The sequence below is a fragment of the Monodelphis domestica genome, chromosome 1, assembly GCF_027887165.1.
Source record: "Monodelphis domestica isolate mMonDom1 chromosome 1, mMonDom1.pri, whole genome shotgun sequence".
In the NCBI taxonomy this organism is placed as follows: domain Eukaryota; kingdom Metazoa; phylum Chordata; class Mammalia; order Didelphimorphia; family Didelphidae; genus Monodelphis; species Monodelphis domestica.
The window spans coordinates 182,530,429-182,550,636 of NC_077227.1; the positions used below are offsets into that span (position 1 = coordinate 182,530,429).

Sequence of the window (20,208 nt, forward strand, 5' to 3'; positions counted from 1 at the left end):
GGCACTAAATAGATAAATAAGTTTGGGTAGGATGGTCATTTTTATTATATTGGCTCATCCTACCCATGAGCAGTTAATGTTTTTCCAATTGCTCAAGTCTAGTTTTAGTTGTGTGGAGAGTGTTTTGTAGTTGTGTTCATTTAGTTCCTGTGTTTGTCTCAGCAGATAGATTCCTAAGTATTTTATTTTGTCTAAGGTGATTTTGAATGGGATTTCTCTTTCTAGTTCTTGCTGCTGAGCTGTGTTGGAAATATATAGAAATGCTGATGACTTATGTGGGTTTATTTTGTATCTTGCAATTTTGCTAAAGTTGTTGATTATCTTGATTAGCTTTTTGGTTGAATCTCTAGGATTCTTTAAGTAGACCATCATGTCATCCACAAAGAGTGATAACTTGGTCTCCTCCTTGCCTATTTTAATGCCTTCAATTTCTTTTTCTTTTCTAATTGCTACTGCTAGTGACAATGTCAAATAACAGAGGTGATAATGGGCATCCTTGTTTCACTCTTGATCATATTGGGAATGCATCTATTTTATCCCCATTGCAGATGATATTAACTGATGGTTTTAGATATATACTGTTTATTATTTTTAGGAATGACCCTTCCATTCCTATGCTTTCTAGTGTTTTTAATAGGAATGGGTGTTGTATTTTAGCAAAGGCTTTTTCTGCATCTATTGAAATAATCATGTGATTTTTGTTGGTTTGCTTGTTGATATGGTCAATTATTTGGATGGTTTTCCTAATATCGAACCAGTCCTGCATCCGTGGTATAAATCCTACTTGATCATGGTGAATGACCCTTCTGATCACTTGCTGGAGTCTTTTTGCTAATATCCTATTTAAGATTTTTGCATCTATATTCATTAGGGAGATTGGTCTATCATATAATTACATTTAGAAAAGAACATCATATAGATTAGTTTTCCAGGAGATATTTAATGCTATCTGTGTGAGATATTAAAGAAATGAGAGTAGTAGGAGACAGTGCCATTGATCATTGGTTTATTAATTTTATCCTTGAATACCATGAACATTGCACCTTCTGCTTTTTGATAATGCAGCCTATCATGCCTGTAATTGCATTCACTGCCCTTTCTTGATATTTAAATTCTAATGAATTCAGTCTCCTTTATATAACCTATTATATAACCATCTTAGGAGGATTTTTACCTTTTTTCATCTGCCATTAAGATCAGCAAATACCCATTAGGAAGTAATTTGGGGAGAGAGAGAGGCAAACTGACAGATGCTCATTTCTGGAGATAGTATAGAAATGCACCAGTGGGAGATGTGTAGAGTTAGCAAACATCTAGAAGAGTATATCTTATTTTTTATTCCCATCTTTTCCCCCTAGACATCTGATGGATGGTTTAGGAACTCTTAGAATAGGATGAATAAACCCCCCCAAACATTTATGGCATGTTTACTGTGTCAAGCATTTTGTTAAGCACTGGGGATACAAAAAGAAGAGGGTAAAAGAATTCAGTTTTCTAGAGCAGATGTAAGTTCCCATTGATCCTTAGGATATGTTAGCAAGGAAGATGGTAACATTACCGTTAGTATAATTTCCATTGATAAAAATCATATGTATTTTTCTCACATTTATTTTTTAGAATATTTTTCCATGGTTATATGATTCATGTTCTCTCCCTCCCCTCTTTTCTCCCCCTTCCCATAGCTAACAAGCAATTCCACTGGTATATACATGTCTTATTACTCAAAACCTATTTCCACATTATTCATATTTATAATAGAGTAATATTTTAAAAACTACAACCCCAAATCATAAATCCATACAACCAAATGATAAATCATCTTTTTCTTCTTGGTTTCTACTGAAATAACTATTCTGAAATAATATCTGTATCTATATATATGTAAATATAAATAAATGAATATAACTAAAATAATGGTTTATTTTAAGATAAGGGAAGGAAGGGAAAGGAATTGGGATGATCTATCTAAACCCAAAATCAAGTTGTTAACCCATACTATTTAATACTTCTCTACCTACAAATCTAAAAGTGGGAAGAAATTGAAGGTAGCAGGAACAGGTTTCAAAGGAAGGGCTCATTGACAGTTGTCTTCTGGAGTCTTGAGCAACTCTGTTGGAAATCACTCTCAGCATCAACAGGATTCACTAGGATAGGCAGAATCACAAAGAAAGCCACCAGAGAGAGAATATCTAGCTCTCTAGTCCACCCCAGAAGAACCAGACAGAAACTCCTCCAGGCTGCTTACCAGTCTCTCTCAGAAGAAGAAACTGCCTGTCACTTCTCCAGAGTTCTGGAACCTTGCTCTTGCTTCTGCCCTGCAGGATTTCCTGCTCCAAATTTGTAGCATTTCTCTTGCTCATGCTAATTTCCTTTTAACAGTTCCCCAACTTTGCACAACTTATATTTTCCTTAAACTAAAATAACAAACAACCTACATTCATCTATCTTATCCTATCTAATACTACCTTTCTCTAGGGATTTAATCATGGAAAGGAAAAGTGAAATTATACAATAAACAATTACAAAGTTCAAAATACAGATCAAACAAATACAAAAACAAAACAAGCAAATAACATCAAAATCAAAATACAAACACAAATTTCATACAAAACATTAAAATCATAAAATACTCTTATCAACTAATACATAAAATTCTATTACTATTGCAATGTATAAATAGCAAACAGAAATTTTTTTTTTAATATATTTTATTTGATCATTTCCAAGCATTATTCGTTAAAGACATAGATCATTTTCTTTTCCTCCCCCCCACCCCCCATAGCCGACGCGTAAGTCCACTGGGCATTAGATGTTTTCTTGATTTGAACCCATTGCTTTGTTGATAGTATTTGCATTACAGTGTTCATTTAAAGTCTATCCTCTGTCATGTCCCCTCAACCTCTGTATTCAGGCAGTTGCTTTTTCTCGGTGTTTCCACTCCCATAGTTTATCCTTTGCTTATGAAGGGTGTTTTTTTTCTCCTGGATCCCTGAAAGTTGTTCAGGGACATTACACCGCCCCTAATGGAGAAGTCCATTACGTTCGATTATACCACAGTGTATTAGTCTCTGTGTACAATGTTCTCCTGGTTCTGCTCCTCTCGCTCTGCATCACTTCCTGGAGGTTGTTCCAGTCTCCATGGAACTTCTCCACTTTATTATTCCTTTGAGCACAATAGTATTCCATCACCAACATATACCACAGTTTGTTCAGCCATTCCCCAATTGATGGGCATCCCCTCGTTTTCCAGTTTTGGGCCACCACAAAGAGCGCAGCTATGAATATTTTTGTACAAGTCTTTGTGTCCATTATCTCTTTGGGGTACAGACCCAGCAGTGCTATGGCTGGGTCAAAGGGTAGATATTCTTTTGTCGCCCTTTGGGCATAGTTCCAAATTGCCCTCCAGAATGGTTGGATCAGTTCACAGCTCCACCAGCAATGAATTAATGTCCCTACTTTGCCACATCCCCTCCAGCATTCATTACTTTCCTTTGCTGTTATGTTAGCCAATCTGCTAGGTGTGAGGTGATACCTCAGAGTTGTTTTGATTTGCATCTCTCTGATTATAAGAGATGTAGAACACTTCTTCATGTGCTTGTTAATAGTTTTGATTTCTTTATCTGAGAACTGCCTATCCATTTCCCTTGCCCATTTATCAATTGGAGAATGGCTTGATTTTTTGTACAATTGATTTAGCTCATTATAAATATGAGTAATTAAACCTTTGTCAGAGGTTTCTATGAAGATTTTTTCCCAATTTGTTGTTTTCCTTCTGATTTTAGTTATATTGGTTTTGTTTGTACAAAAGCTTTTTAGTTTGATGTAGTCAAAATTATTTATTTTACATTTTGTGATTCTTTCTATATCTTGCTTGGTTTTAAAGCCTTTCCCCTCCCAAAGGTCTGACATGTATACTATTCTGTGTTTACCCAATTTACTTATGGTTTCCTTCTTTATGTTTAAGTCACTCACCCATTTTGAATTTATCTTGGTGTAGGGTGTGAGGTGTTGATCTATTCCTAGTCTCTCCCACACTGTCTTCCAATTTTCCCAGCAGTTTTTATCGAATAGTGGATTTTTGTCCCAAAAGCTGGGATCTTTGGGTTTATCGTATACTGTCTTGCTGAGGTCGTTTTCCCCCAGTCTATTCCACTGATCTTCCTTTCTGTTTCTTAGCCAGTACCAAATTGTTTTGATGACTGCTGCTTTGTAATATAGTTTGAGGTCTGGGACTGCAAGGCCCCCATCATATGTGTTTTTTTTCATTATTTCCCTGGATATCCTTGATCTTTTGTTCTTCCAAATGAACTTTGTTATGGTTTTTTCTAAATCAGTGAAGAAGTATTTTGGTAGTTCAATGGGTATGGCACTAAATAGATAAATAAGTTTGGGTAGGATGGTCATTTTTATTATATTGGCTCGTCCTATCCATGAGCAGTTAATGTTTTTCCAATTGTTCAAGTCTAGTTTTAGTTGTGTGGCGAGTGTTTTGTAGTTGTGTTCATATAGTTCCTGTGTTTGTCTTGGGAGATAGATTCCTAGGTATTTTATTTTGTCTAAGGTGATTTTGAATGGGATTTCTCTTTCTAGTTCTTGCTGCTGAGCTGTGTTGGAGATATATAGAAAAGCTGATGATTTATGTGGGTTTATTTTGTATCCTGCAACTTTGCTAAAGTTGTTGATTATTTCAATTAGCTTTTTGGTTGAATCTCTAGGATTCTTTAAGTAGACCATCATGTCATCCGCAAAGAGTGATAACTTGGTCTCCTCCTTGCCTATTCTGATGCCTTCAATTTCTTTATCTTCTCTAATTGCTACTGCTAGTGTTTCTAGTACAATGTCAAATAGTAGAGGTGATAATGGGCATCCTTGTTTCACTCCTGATCTTATTGGGAATGCATCTAGTTTATCCCCATTGCAGATGATATTAGCTGTTGGTTTTAGATATATACTGTTTATTATTTTTAGGAATGACCCTTCTATTCCTATGCTTTCTAGTGTTTTTAATAGGAATGGGTGTTGTATTTTATCAAAGGCTTTTTCTGCATCTATTGAGATAATCATGTGGTTCTTGCTAGTTTGCTTGTTGATGTGGTCAATTATGTGGATGGTTTTCCTAATGTTGAACCAGCCCTGCATCCCTGGTATGAATCCTACTTGATCATGGTGAATGATCCTTCTGATCACTTGCTGGAGTCTTTTTGCTAGTATCCTATTTAAAATTTTTGCATCTATATTCATTAGGGAGATTGGTCTATAGTTTTCTTTCTCTGTTTTTGACCTGCCTGGTTTTGGAATCAGTACCATGTTTGTGTCGTAAAAGGAGTTTGGTAGAACTCCCTCTTTGCTTATTATGTCAAATAGTTTGTATAGTATTGGGGTTAACTGTTCTCTGAATGTTTGATAGAATTCACAGGTGAATCCATCAGGCCCTGGGGATTTTTTCTTAGGAAGTTCTTTGATGGCTTGATGGATTTCAATTTCTGATATGGGATTATTTAAGAATTCTATTTCCTCTTCTGTTAGTCTAGGCAGTTTGTATTTTTGTATATATTCATCCATTTCTCCTAAATTGGTGTATTTATTGCCATATAATTGGGCAAAGTAATTTCTAATGATTGCCTTAATTTCCTCCTCATTGGAGGTGCTGTCCCCCTTTTCATCTTTAATGCTGTGAATTTGCTTTTCTTCCTTCCTTTTTTTAATTAGATTGACCAGTACTTTGTCTATTTTGTTTGTTTTTTCAAAGTACCAGCTTCTTGTCTTATTTATTAAATCAATAGTTCTATCACTTTCGATTTTATTAATTTCTCCCTTAATTTTTAGGATTTCTAATTTGGTTTTCTGCTGGGGGTTTTTAATTTGATCGCTTTCGAGTTTTTTCAATTGCATTTCCAATTGATTGATCTCTGCTCTCCCTTGTTTGTTAATATGAGCTTTCAGGGATATGAATTTGCCTCTGATTACCGCTTTGGCTGCATCCCAAAAGGTTTGAAAGGATGTTTCGCCATTGTCATTTTCCTTGATGAAATTATTAATTGTTTCTATGATTTCTTCTTTAGCTAAACGGTTTTGGAGTATCATATTGTTTAATTTCCAATTGGTTTTAGATTTGGTTTTCCATGTACCATTACTAATCATTATTTTTATTGCCTTGTGATCTGAGAAGGCTGCATTCATTATTTCTGCTTTTTTGCATTTGTGTGCTATGTTTCTGTGACCTAATGTATGGTCAATTTTTGTGAATGTGCCATGTGGTGCTGAGAAGAAGGTGTATTCCTTTTTATCCCTATTTATTTTTCTCCATATGTCTATTAATTCTAATTTTTCTAAGATTTCATTCACTTCTTTTACCTCTTTCTTATTTATTTTTTGATTTGATTTATCTAAATTTGATAATGGTTGGTTTAAGTCTCCCACTAGTATGGTTTTATTGTCTATTTCTTCCTTCAATTCTCCTAGTTTCTCCATTAGAAATTTGGGTGCTATATTATTTGGTGCATACATGTTGATTAATGATATTTCCTCATTGTCTAGAGTCCCTTTTAACAAAATATAATTACCTTCCCTATCCCTTTTGATCAGGTCTATTTTTGCATTGGCTTTATCAGATATCATGATTACCACTCCTGCCTTCTTTCTATCAGTTGAGGCCCAGAAGGTCTTACTCCATCCTTTAATTCTGACCTTGTGGGTGTCAACCCGCCTCATGTGTGTTTCTTGAAGACAACATATGGTAGGGTTTTGGATTCTAATCCATTCTGCTATTCGTCTACGTTTTATGGGTGAGTTCATCCCATTCACGTTCAAAGTTATGATTGTCATTTGTGGACTCCCTGGCATTTTGATTGCCTTCCCTAATTCTAACCTTTTCTTCTTCGGCTCTACCTTTTAGTCCAGTGATTTACTTTGAATCAGTCCCCCTTGTCCCCTCCCTTGATGTTTCCCTTTTTAGTCCCTCCCTTTTTGTTCCCTCCCCCTCCCCCCTCTCTTTCCCTCCCTTTTTGTTCTCCCTCTCCCCCTCCCCCCCTTGGTTTTCCCTTCTCCTTACCCTTGTTGGGTAAGATAGAATTCAAGATCCCAATGGATCTGGATGTTTTTCCCTCTCAGAGTTGATTTCCCTGAGATTGAGGTTTAAGTAACCCCCCCCCCCTCTCTTCCTCTCCTTCTTATAGGAGTTTTCTTCCCCTCCCCTTCCCCTGTGAATCTTTGTGTGAGAACCATTATTCTATTTGGTCTTTCTTTACCCCCTATTTATACATTACATTTTCCCCACATATTAGTATACATAGGTTGATATAAATGTAGTCCTTATAGAAGAGAGTTTGAGTAAAAGAAGATAACATTTTTCCCCTTTCCTTAATATTTACCTTTTCAGGTATTCCTTGCTCTTTGATTTTCGGTATCAAACTTTCCACAGAGCTCTGGTCTTTTCTTTGCAAAAAGTTGGAAGTCTTCTATTTTGTTGAATGCCCATACTTTCCCTTGGAAGTATATAGTCAGTTTTGCTGGGTAGCTGATTCTTGGTTGGAGACCCAGCTCTCTTGCCTTTCTGAAGATCATGTTCCATGCCTTACGATCATTCAGCGTAGAACTTGCAAGGTCTTGTGTGACCCTGATTGGCATTCCTTTATATCTAAATTGTCTTTTTCTGGCTTCCTGTAGGATTTTTTCTTTTGTTTGATAGCTTTGGAATTTGGCAATTACATTCCTGGGAGTTGTCTTTTGGGGGTTTAGTGTAGAAGGTGTTCTGTGAGCTCTGTCAGTGGATGTATTGCCCCCTTGTTCTAGAATCTCTGGGCAATTTTCTTTGATTATATCTTGTATCACCATTTCCAGTTTGGTGTTTATTTCTGGCTTTTCTGGGAGTCCAATTATTCTTAAATTTTCTCTTCTCCCCCTGTTTTCCAGATCTATCACCTTGTCGGTGAGATATTTTATGTTCTCTTCTAATTTCTTGATGTTTTGGCTTTGCTTTATTAGTTCTTGCTTTAAAGCCTGGTTTTCTTTTACAGTTTGGTCAAACTGGTTTTGTAGATGCGTGAATTTCTTTTGCATCATTTCCCACTTTTCTTCCCAGAGGGCTTCCATCTTTTTGGTCCTTTCTGATTCAAATTCTTCATGGGTTTGTGGAGAGTTTCTATTTCCTTTGGAAGATTTTGGAGAATTTTCTTGTATATCTTCTTCTATCTGCTCTGTATTTTGTATTTTGGCTCCATAGAATGTGTCCAGAGTCGCCCCTTTCTTCTTATTTTTCTTGGTATTTTGGGGCTTCTGTGCTTCTGTGGAGTTTGTCATCTCTGAACGTGGAGGATTGGCTTTTCTTGTCTTTGTCTGGTGATCAGAGGCTTTAGTCCTGGGCAGATGTTGGTTCTATGAGCGTTCCCTGGGTTAAACTGAATATGCCTCACTGGAACTGGAATGGAAGGGTCGGACCACGAGGCCACACTCTCCCCCTGGCTCGATTTTCGGAAGTTGCCTTCAGAATCCCTGGCCGTGAGGCTGTTTCGTCGGCCTGCGGGAGGATGGGCTGCCGCTTCCCCAAGCTCCGAGAGCACAGACTTTCACTGAGACTTGGATAGCAGGATCCAGCCCGTGAGGCTGTCTTGCTCGCCCTGAGGGTTGCTGTTGTTTTGACCAGCTCTCTGCAGCGGAGGCCCCAGGCAGTAACTTTCACCCGGACCGACCAGCTCTTTGCAGCGGAGGCCCCAGGCAGTAACTTTCACCCGGACCGACCAGCTCTCTGCAGCGGAAGCCCCAGGCAGTAACTTTCACCGGGACTCGGGTAGAAGGTCCTGAGGGTTGTTGTTCCTCAGACCCTGCTCTCTGAGCCCGGCGCGGCTGCCGCTTCCGGGATTCTTGGACTCTGCGCTCCTACCCCTGAGGTCCGAGGGATCTCGGGTTCTGGCTTTTAAGGGGAGCCGTACCTTTTGAACTGGGTCCAGGTCCAGGAGGAGGGTTCCCAGGGTCTGTGCTGTTGATCGTTTTGAATTTCGGCGCCTTAGGAGCTTCTAGTTTGAGATCGGTCGGGAAGGGTTTTCCGGAGATCTGAACTTCAGCTTTCTCTAAGCCGCCATCTTAACCGGAAGTCCAGAAATTTTTTTTTAAAAAAATGTAATTAACACAACATTGCATAAGTTAAAAAAATTTGAACCAAGCCATCAAACTCACTTATGCAAAATACATTTAACAATAGATTAAAATTAAACATAATCTTATTCTATGTTAAGAATTTATCAAATATGATCTATTTACATAATATTTATATATAATACACACATATATCCATGTTGTTAGGACAGGATTTTCAGGTAAGGGAAACACAAGAAGAAAAAACATATAAAAATCTACTTTATTGTTTTGGAAGGGAAAGGAATAAGGGCTTAGGGATGTACTTATGCCTATTCTTATTTAAAAACTAACTAACTATGCTAACTAGGTTACTAAACTAAAAGAACTTAACAAAATACCCAAATATCACAGCAGGGGTCCAAAACCAGTTAGAGCCAGGATCTGTTGTTGTTAGATGTCCAAGCAAGTCCTGATGTCCAAGTGAGATTGAATGCTGCCAGCAGCTAGATACAGGAACCCTTTCTCAGTTCAACACAGGGAAAATCCTCTTCAGACCTTCTTCTTGACTTCCTCAGGAGACCAGAAGAAAAGTCTGTTGGGGCAAGATGGAGTCTTCCCAGATCCTCCAGCTTAGGTTCCCATGTGACCCTTGGTCACTTGCCATTGTCAATCACACCTAGGTTTGCACTTTTCAGTTTTTGCAGTTTTGCAAATTGCAAACCTCTCCATCCTTTATCACAATTCCCCCCTATTGCACAAATCAAAAAGCTATGCACATAATTTACACATATATACATATAGAACATACATACAATATATACATGTATGCTATACATGTGTGCATATATACACTTATGTACACTTTATATTTACACATAGTTTACATATCTATATACACTATAATACAATTAATTTATAATCCTATTATATACCCTATTTACATATATTTACATATTTATTTACAATTTTGTTTGCTATGTGATGTCATATGTTGTTTGTGTTGTGTAATGGGTATGATGCAGTGCAAGTCAGTATCTAATTTTCTTACCTTATCTTACTTAATTTTACCTAACTTCAAAATACTTCTCCTAACTAAATTTCTATACCTAAATTAAATCCATCCTTTATCACAATGTATGCTATACATATACACATATATACACTTCATGTTTACATATGTTACATACATACACTATAATACAATTCTACAACCCTAACTATAATACACACTATTTATATATATTTACACTTTGTGTGATATATGATCTGTTATATGTCATATGTACTATGTAATGTATGTTGTTATGAATGTTGCAATGTATTTTTAATGTAATTCAGAATCTTACTTTATCAACCTTAAATTCCAATCTATCAAACTACAGCCCCATGTTAATAAAATGTCCTAAAACTAATCCTATATATTTATACTATATACTAAGTAGGTAACTATTCTCTGTTAGGAACTAACTTTACCTAGCTATACATTGTTTCACTCACTCAAATAGTGAATCAATGTATCCTATGTTTATGTGTTTGTGCATATGTGTTTGTTATGTTGTTATTCATGTTATGTTGTGTTATGTTATTGTTATTGCTGCATGCAATATACCTAACAAAACTTCAGATTTTTCCTTCTCATCTTGTTTGAAGAATTCTTCTGCTACAAAATCCATGGTAGTAATATGTATTGGTGAATGCTTATGAATATATGCTAAGTTGCTATATTACATTACCCAAATTTCTTAAAACCATTAGTCCATCAATCACTTGATGCACTTCATTGAAAATTCTCCTCAAAGTCTTTATCTGCTTAATATCTATAAGTCTTTCAGTCTTTGTACATTGTACATCAATTTTGTGAATCCTCCTCTTCAACAACAATGTCCTCTTCCATTAGAATATCCTCTTCCACTGGAATGGTCCTCTCCTTACTGATCTATTTGACTAATGGATCTCAGCATTCCACAAACTCTTCTTCTTCAACAACTTCTACATTTTCATTATCATTTCCATGAGTTAATTTAATATGCAAACAATGATACCATGAATCTCTTCCTAATACTTTCACTGAAGATGTTGAAACTAATACAATTGTATAAGGACCTACCCAACTCTCTTGTGTTGCTGATATTTTGGCAAAATTTTTCACATATGCCATATTACCTGGTTGAAAATTATGAAGAGAATAATCTAATGGACCAGATCATGCAGTTCTCTAAGCCGTTGCTGTAATGCACTTAAATATGAAGCAATCTGGCAATCTCCTCCTAAGAGAGATGTATAAACAGGCTTACAAGTTTTTGCCTGCAATGGAGCAAGTCCAATGAGCATTTCATAAGATGTCATATGTAAATCTAATTTTGGTCTTATACACAGGTAAAACAAAGCTATGGGAAGAATGGCCATTTTAGATGAGTTTCAGCACAAATTTTCTCCAAGATAGTCTTGAGTTCCCTATTCACATGCTCTACTTGACCTGAACTTTGTGGATGATAAGGAACATGATACTTAGGTGTTATTCCTAGATTTTCATAGATTCTTTTCAGAATATCTTGTGTAAAATGAGATTCTTTATCAGAATCTATTGTAATACCTTAACACCAAATCTAGGAACAATTTCCTTAAGTAACATTTTCAGCACAAAGCTAGCTGTATTAGTATTACATGGAAAAGCTTCAGGCCACTTTGTTAATCTATCTACAATTACAAAACAAAACTTGTATCTCCCATCTTTTTGCATACTTATATAATCAATTTCCAAACTCTCGAATGGACAGTATGCCAAAGTCTACCACCTAAACCTTTTTTTTTTTTTTTTGCTGAATTCATCTTGATTGAACTTTTGGCAAACGGAACAACTACTACAGATCTTATTTGCAACAGTACTTATTCCCAATGCTACCCATTGTCTTTACAGAATCGACTATAGCTTAAGTACCAAAATGACTTTTTGTGTGAATAGCTTGACATAAATAGGTATTCAAATCTTTTGGAACAGTGGTTTTCCAGTGTCTGCAACCAATATACCATGTTCTTTTCTTGCTCTGAACTCCTTCCACTTCTGAATTTCTGAGTCCACATACACTCTTTCTAAATCATCATACTCTATAGTTGACAAACTCATTACATATACATTGGAGCATTTTAGGCTGCATACTTAGCAGTTATATCAGCTCTCTGATTTCCTTTAGAAATTGAATATCTACCACAAGCAAGACTTCTGCAATGGATCACCACAAGCTATTTAGGTTTCTGGATAGCATCCAACAACTCAGTTATTATTTCTGCAAGTGCAATTGGTTTTCCTGATATAGTAATAAAACCTTGTTGTTTCCAAATCTTTCCTGTTGCATGGCATACTGAAAAAGCATACAGAGAGTCTGTAAAAATATTAGCATGTTTGCCATCGGCTAGAAGACAGTCTTGCTTCAATTCCACAAACTCTGCTCCTTGAGCACTTAAACACTACTCCCATATTTCTTTCTTTACATGTAGATAGCATTATTTCTCATAAGTTCCTTGGGATTGTCCTGGATTATTGCACTGCAGTTAGTAGCAGAGTCTATTACTTTTGATTGTCCACAATGTTTCAGTTACTGTGTACAATGTTCTCTTGGTTCTGCTCATTTCACTCTGCTCCGTTCATGGAGATCTTTCTATTTCATATAGAAATCAAGCAGTTCATAATTTCTTATAGCACAATAGTATTCCATCATCATCATATACCACAACTTGTTCAGCCATTCCCCAGTTGAGGGGTACCCCCTTGTTTTCCACATATGTATTTTTGTCACTAAACTATTCAAAAGAGCAATAAAATTTAAGAATTTGTTTTCAAGTCCCAAATAAAATCTTAGCTTTTTACAAGAATTTTTTCCTGATCCCTTGTAATCTTAGTTATTTTCTTGCTTGGCCATTTCCAATTCTGGATAGATTGTCTGGATAGTTATTTGTGTATTTTCTTACCCATTAGACTGTGAACTCCTTGAGGCAGGGAATATCTTTTGTCTCTTTGTATCCCCAGTGTTTAGTATATGATAGGTACTTAATAAATTCTTATTGATCAATTGTCTTGGCTACCCATTAATGGCAGTGATTGATAGATTGGAGATAATGTTGAGAATGATGGCAGAACTCTTTTTCCAAAAGTGTTGCTACCCTGGACAATAGGTTGGTTCTCCTTTGGAGAACCTCATTTAAGGCTATACTAGGTATACCAGCAGTATGCCTAAAGAATTCAATATAGTCCTTACAGATTGAGTGATGGCCATTTGACCTGGGCTTTTATTTATTATGTTTTTGCCTGAGTGTTCATGGTGCTATGAGAATGAGTCTGCATCAAGGAGGTCATTATTAGGGTATGAACTAACAGAGTTAGCAAGTTGGAGTTAACTTCTAGGTCACAACATTCATTGCATACTTTTAGAGAGAGTATCTGAAGACAATTCTTTTGTTTAGCTATAACAAGAAAGATGTAGAGCCAGCTTTTAACTAGTACAATACTTAGAAAATTTAGTGTGTTAGCCATGCTAGATAATGAGCAAAGGACACAATATATTGTCACCTCAGGAAAAAAAGTTAATAATTTTACAGTCTGAATTATGCCTGTTGTAGTGTGAGAGAAAATAAACATCAGTCAACCTCAAATGAGGTCATATTTTATTGATATATCTTATATCTATACCTGATATATCTTAGTCAGATCTGAGAATGCCTCTGTACTAGAAAAGCTCCCGGGTCTTGGATACTTTCCAAAGACAATGAGCTTTTTTACAAGACTTTGTCTATCTGGGCAGAAATATTTTCCTTACTTGAATTCATAAGGAAGGTGGAGAGTGGTTTTCAAATTTTGGGATTTTTTTTTTACTTACTGCTTTGCTATTTACAGCTGAGGTGCTAGGGATTCTATAGCTTTACCCTATAGAAGAGACTCCAAATTTCTTTCTAGTAAGTATAACCAGTGTGGTAGAATAAATTAGTGCCTAAGGCAAACCATCTTTTGTGTATATGTGTTTATTTTTTAATAATCATTTTCCAATATTGTGAGATGCATATTCTCTCCCACCCCTTCCTTTTTCCTGAGACAGAAGGTGATACAATATAGGTTGTACGTGTTCTTTTGTGAAATACAATACATAATTTCATTTTTGTTAGGTTGTAAAAGAACATACATATCACTTATACTAGAGAAAAATTGATGGAGGAAATAAAGTGAAGAAGGGCATACTTCAATCTGTATTCAGACTGTCATTTCCTTTCATGGCATTGGATAGCCTTTTTCAACATGTGCCTCTTAGACTTGTCCTAGATGCTTACATTGCTGGTAATAGTTGTTATTCACTATTGATCATTAAACATTATTGATGTTACTATGTACAATGTTTCCTTGGTTCTTCTTACTTCACTTTACATCACTTCATATGAGTCCAATATGAGTCTAGGTTTTTTTGTGATCGTCTTATTTATCATTTCTTATGTTACATTAGTATTTCATTATAATCACATATCAAAACTTGTTCAGCCATTTCCCAATTGATGAACATCTCCTCAATTTCCAATTCTTTGTCACTACAAAAAAAAGCTGCTAAGAATACTTTTGTATAAATAGGTCTTCCCCCCTCCCCCATCTTTGATCTTGTTGGCATTGCAGTATTGCTGAGTCAAAGGATATGTACAGTTTTTTGATGGTTCTTTGGGCATGATTTCAAATCATTGTCTAGAATTGCTGTATCAGTTCATAGCTCCACCAACAGAGTATTAGTGTGATAGTTTTTCCCCAACCTCTCCAACATATATCATTTTCCTTTTTGGTTATATTAGCCAATCTGATAGGCATGAGATGGTACTTTAGAAATGCTTTGATTTGTACTTCTCTAATTAATAGTAATTTAGAGCATTTTTCATAGGACTAAAGATCATTTTAATTTCATTATCGGAGAATTGCCTGTTCATATCCTTTGACCATTTGCCATTGCTTTTTATTCTTATAAATTTAGTTTTCTATATATTTGAGAAATGAGGCCTTTGTCAGAAACACTTGCTATACATTTTTCCTCTAATTTTTTGTTTCCCTTCTAATTTTGGTTGCACTGGTTTTGTTAAGGTAGGAATTCTTAACAATTTTCATATGTCATCAACTTCCTTGGCAGTCTTCTCAGAATAATGTTTTTGTCTGCTTTAGAAATTGATGAAAATGATAAATTCAGTTAGAGTTAGTGAAAATAAATGTAATTTTCCCCATTCGTTTTTATAGACCTTCTGAAATTTATATGAGGTGTTTCCATGGACCCCAAGTTAAGCACTCCTATATTAAGGTAAGACATAGTACTATTACTGCCTTCTCAGCGGCTTTCAGGCTCCAAAGAATGCTTGTTATTGCCTCCAAAATAGCACATGTATGCGGTTAGGAAGGAATTTTCCATTCAAGAAAAATATGATTCTAGCCTTTGGTTTATATTACTGTGAAGAAACATTGTTCTGTGGAAAAGAAAGTCATTTTAAAAAAGCAACAAACAAAACAGCTCTTGACCCTGCAAGAAAGGCACACTTGGGGGTGGAGCAGAGTCAAGATGGTGGCTTAGAAGTAGCAAAAATTGATTCCTCTGTGAAAACCCTTCCACACCAATCAAAAACAAAGCACTTTGAGGGGAACAGAAAACCAAATATAACAATAGGACAGAGCCGGGAGATCTTCCTGCTTGATTCAACTTAAAAGGTATGCAGAGAAGGTTGAATTCTCAGGTTTAAAGAAAAGAAAGAAGGAAGGCCCCAGGATCCCTTGGCCACCTACTGTGGTGACACTTGGGTGGTCAAGACAATCCTGGAGGGAGTGTCTTGCTACCATAGCTACTCAAGGCTCATGGCTCTAACCACAGCTGGCAGGGAGGCAGCTGAAGGAAAGGGGTAGAGAGGATGGCAGCTTGGTTGTAGTCTTCAGTCACTACTCCTCTTTCTTGGGCCTCTGCCTCTGGAAGTTTTGGCCTCAGGGCACATTCAGCTCTGCAGATCAACTCAACTGGATTAATTCAGTCTATCAGTAGTGTAGAAAAGAAGCCTTTAGAGGGCAGAAAAGCTCAATCTCCAACATGAGATACCTGAGACTGGTGGTAAGAATTTGGTTGACTGGGATTCCAAGGCAAAGGCTGCAACTGTGACAGAATACCTTGATATCACCATGGGAAGCTCAGGGCTCTGAGCAGACAGATAGCAGGGAGGCACCTGAAAGAAAGGAAGAGAGGAGGATGAGAGTAACTATTGTAAGGATTGTATGTTGACTATGCTTTTATGTATGTTAAATTTATGATTGGACGTTAATATTTAATTAGTGGTCACCAGGGATTTAATTTCTAAATCCCAAAATGAATTACTACAGTATAATGGAATTTATGGTAGTTTATTTTACAATAGAGGGAAGATATTAAGGAAGGGAGAAAAGGGGAGAGAGAGCTCTGGTTTCCTCAGAGCTAATTTAGAAATTCTAATCCCTAGCCAGGGGAAAGGAGTCTCAAGACAATGGGCCTTTCTTGGAGGTTCACATCTCCAGAAAGGGCAAGTAACTAAGTCAGCCTCTACACTCACCATGGTGATCATCTAAAAGGAAAGCAGTTTGAGGTCTCCTGCATGAGCTCTTCCAGGGGTACAGTTCCACATCCAAGTGTCTTCACTCCAAGTCTGAGTGTTTGTCTTCCAGTCTCTCCTCAAGTGTCTCTCTTTGCTTCAACTCTGAATGTCTTCTTCCAGTCCAACTCCAAGTGACTTGATCTATCTTGATCTTGATCTATCAATCTGATCAATATCCTTGTGTGCCTCTATTTCCTCTATTTAAAGATCTTTTTCTCTTGTGTCACCTCCCCTAAATTTTATGTCTACCAATCACAACAGACTCTCCTCCCTAAGACTCCCCACTCAATGTATGAAATGGGTGTTCACACCTTTTTTAGTTAGTTATACTTTTTGTAGTTAGTTAACATCTTTTTTGGTTAGCTCACCTTTTATAATTAGCTAACACCTTTTTTGGTTAGTTAAATGGGTAGATCTACTTTAAATACTAAGTTAACACTTTGGGGATTAAAATCTAAAAATAAACTGGGGCTTATAATTTTATCTTCACTATTGATGAAGAGCTAAGTACCTTCATTGTTACAATTAGGAAATAGCCAAATCCAATCATCACAGATGTTATTATAAAGATGGTTAAATAATGTCTTAAAGGGAGTTTGTTGTGAAAGGCAGCCAAGTGTTGTGGAATAGGAGTCTTTATGGGTAGGCTCCTGCTCTCCTTCACTCTTCCTAGGTGATGCTGTTAGGAGTGCTGCACAGGATATAAGGGTTTCTCTGTTGTGTGAGTGTGATGGGAAGATGGAGGAAGGTCTCCCCTTTCATATGATGTAAGAGGTACCCCAGATTTCCCTGGTAAGCAGATGTTACAGATACAAGCCTCCCTGAGTCTTTGACTCAGTGGGGGAGGGGTCTTTGTTGGCATTCTGTTATGGCAGATCTGGTCACAACAGATACCCTTCCCTTTTGGCTTCAAACAATAAGTCTCAAGAAATATCTGACTGCATAATGAAAGATTTTATGAACAATGGCAATGAGAAGAGTTGGGAAGTTGGAATGAGGAAGTTGGGGTCCCTGATTTATATTCCTCCCTATTGGTCCTTCACTCAAGCAGCTGTCAAGCCAACTTGAGTTTCACCAACCCTTCCCACTAATCTCTCAATTGTATCTATAATACTATAGGGCTAAGGAAAGTTCAGTGTAAGTATAAAGGGCAAAGGGGGGACAGCTAGGCTCTCTGGCAAAGAGTCCATGACCACCCAATATCTGAATAGTTTTGGCCCTCTGTTGAGATGTTCTAGAGGTATTATATTGATAAAATAAATTGATGGGGGTATTTTCTGGGACATATACAGATGAATCCTCTATGGCTCTTGGCAAAGGTCCCCAGTAAAGAAATGCTTCCTGCCTGTTCAAGGTCTCTGCTCAAAAAATTCTTGAGTTCTTCATGGATCTTTGCTAAGTCTTCTCTTCTCTCCCAGCATGCTCTGTTCCTTAATGGTCTTTGCTGTCACTCACTCTTCTTTCAAAATTCCATATTTTTCCCTTTTTTTGCAACCTGCTCTTACACTACCCTCACCTCCACACTTTCACTTTTACCTTCAGTTTCTTCTGACAGCTGGGGAAGATTTGGCCTCAGGGAACATTAATACAACAAGTCAGCTCCACCAGTCAACATTAATACAACAGGTCAGCTCCACCAGCCTAATTCAGTTAATCAGTAGAACAGAGAATAAGCCCCTTCAGGGCAGAAAAGCCCAACTTGACAGATCCAGTAAATAAACAGAAGAGCAAGAATACAGCCAATAAAGAGGGGGAAAGAAGAAGAAAAATGAGTAAACAACAGAAAAAGAATAGAAGAAATTATAATCAGTGGCTTGTATTTAGGTAATACACAAAGAGGACCAAGGTATACCAAGCAAAAACTCAGGAACTTCAGCAAATTGGACTTGGGCTTTGGAAGAATTCAAAACACAATTCAAAAAACAAGTAAGAGAGGCTGAAGAAAATTAAGAAAATAACTTAAAAAAGCAAAACAGGTCCTCTGGAAACAGAAGCACATGAACTAAAACAAGAAAATACTGTTTTAAAAGCCAGAATTGAGCAGCTTGAAAATGAGGCAAGGAAAGTGAAAGTTGACCTACAAAGAAAAATAGATTAAAAGGAAAAGGAGGGTCAAAAAGCCAGGGATGAAATCCAGTCTTTAAAAATTAGTATTGAACAACTAGAAACAAATTATTTCACAAGGCAGCAAGAATCTATAAAATAAAATCAAAAGAATAAAAAAAATTGAGGAAAATATGAAACACCTATTGATAAAAAGAACAGAACTGGAAACTAGATCCAAGAGAGAGAATTTAAGGAGAGACAATTTAAGAATTATTGGACTACCATAAAATCATGACAAAAGAAAAGCATGGACATCATTCTACAGGAAATTATCCAAGAAAACTTCCCTGATATTCTTGAACAAGAGGGTAAAATAGAGATTGAAAGAATTTGAAGATCACATCCTGCATTAAATTCCCAATTGACGATGTCCCAGGAATGTTATAGCCAAGTTCAAGAACTTCCAGACGAAGGAAAAGCTACTACAAACTGCTTAAAAGAAATAATTCAAATATTATGGAGCCACAGTCAGGATTACAGGACCTGGCTGCACCCACACTGAGGGACTGGAAGCCATGGAATATGATATTCTGGAAAGCAAGGGAACTGGGTCTACAACCAAGAATGAAACTATCCAGCAATATTGACCATATTCATGCAGGGTAAAGTATGGTCACTTAATAAAATAGAAGATTTTTAAACATTCCTGAAAAAAAGACCAGATTTACACAGAAAATCTGATCCCCAAATACAGAACTCAAGAGAATCACTAAGGGGAAATTAAAAAAAAAAAAGCATACTTAATTTTTTTTTTCTTATGACAACTACTGGCCCCAGATATCTTATATTCATTCCCTTCCATGGTCACTACAATTTATCAGTCAGCCAGACTGGAAACCTCAAAACAATTCAGAACTATGGCTAAAGGACTAAAAATACCATTAGTAGGTTTATACCCCAAAGAGATAAAAGGAAAAGAACTCAGAGATTCAAACATAATTATAGCATCTTTTATGGTGATAAAGAATTGGACATTGAGAGGTGCCAGTCAATTGGGGAATTGTTACAGACAAAAGAATGGTTGCCATAAACTGTGACCGCGAAAATATGAATTGCCAAAACTGCAAAGATAAATTTTTAGTGTCTTGATTTTATATTAAAAATAAAGTGGTCACCATGGGAACAATTCCCAAATATGAAATACCCAAGTCAGCTGGGTTTTATGGAGATTTTAATTAATACAAATTAAGGAATTAAGGAAAGGGAGAGAGAGAGAGTAAGAGGAAATAGGCCCTAATTGGCCTAGGCCTTTCTCCTTAAGAGAGAAAACTAAGTCAAGTCAGTCTTTAATCACTCACCACAAGATCCTTCCAAGCAAAACTCTAGTGTTCAGAGAGACCCTCCAGTTCAGCTCCTGAGCTCAACTAAGTTCAGCCACCAAGAGCCTCCAATTCAGCTTCCTAAGCTGCA

General features: G+C 36.7%; 1 protein-coding gene across 2 annotated transcripts in view; it reads right to left on the reverse strand.

Annotated features, from left to right (window-relative positions):
- The window catches only part of LOC103096141 (protein FAM170B-like), a 269,561-nt gene that overhangs the window by 202,922 nt on the left and 46,431 nt on the right, over nt 1–20,208 (reverse strand). For both annotated transcript variants that reach the window (XM_056810153.1, XM_056810155.1), the window contains exon 4: nt 16,167–16,290. The gene's annotated coding sequence lies outside the window, so the exon portion shown is untranslated. The remainder of the gene's footprint in view (nt 1–16,166; nt 16,291–20,208) is intronic.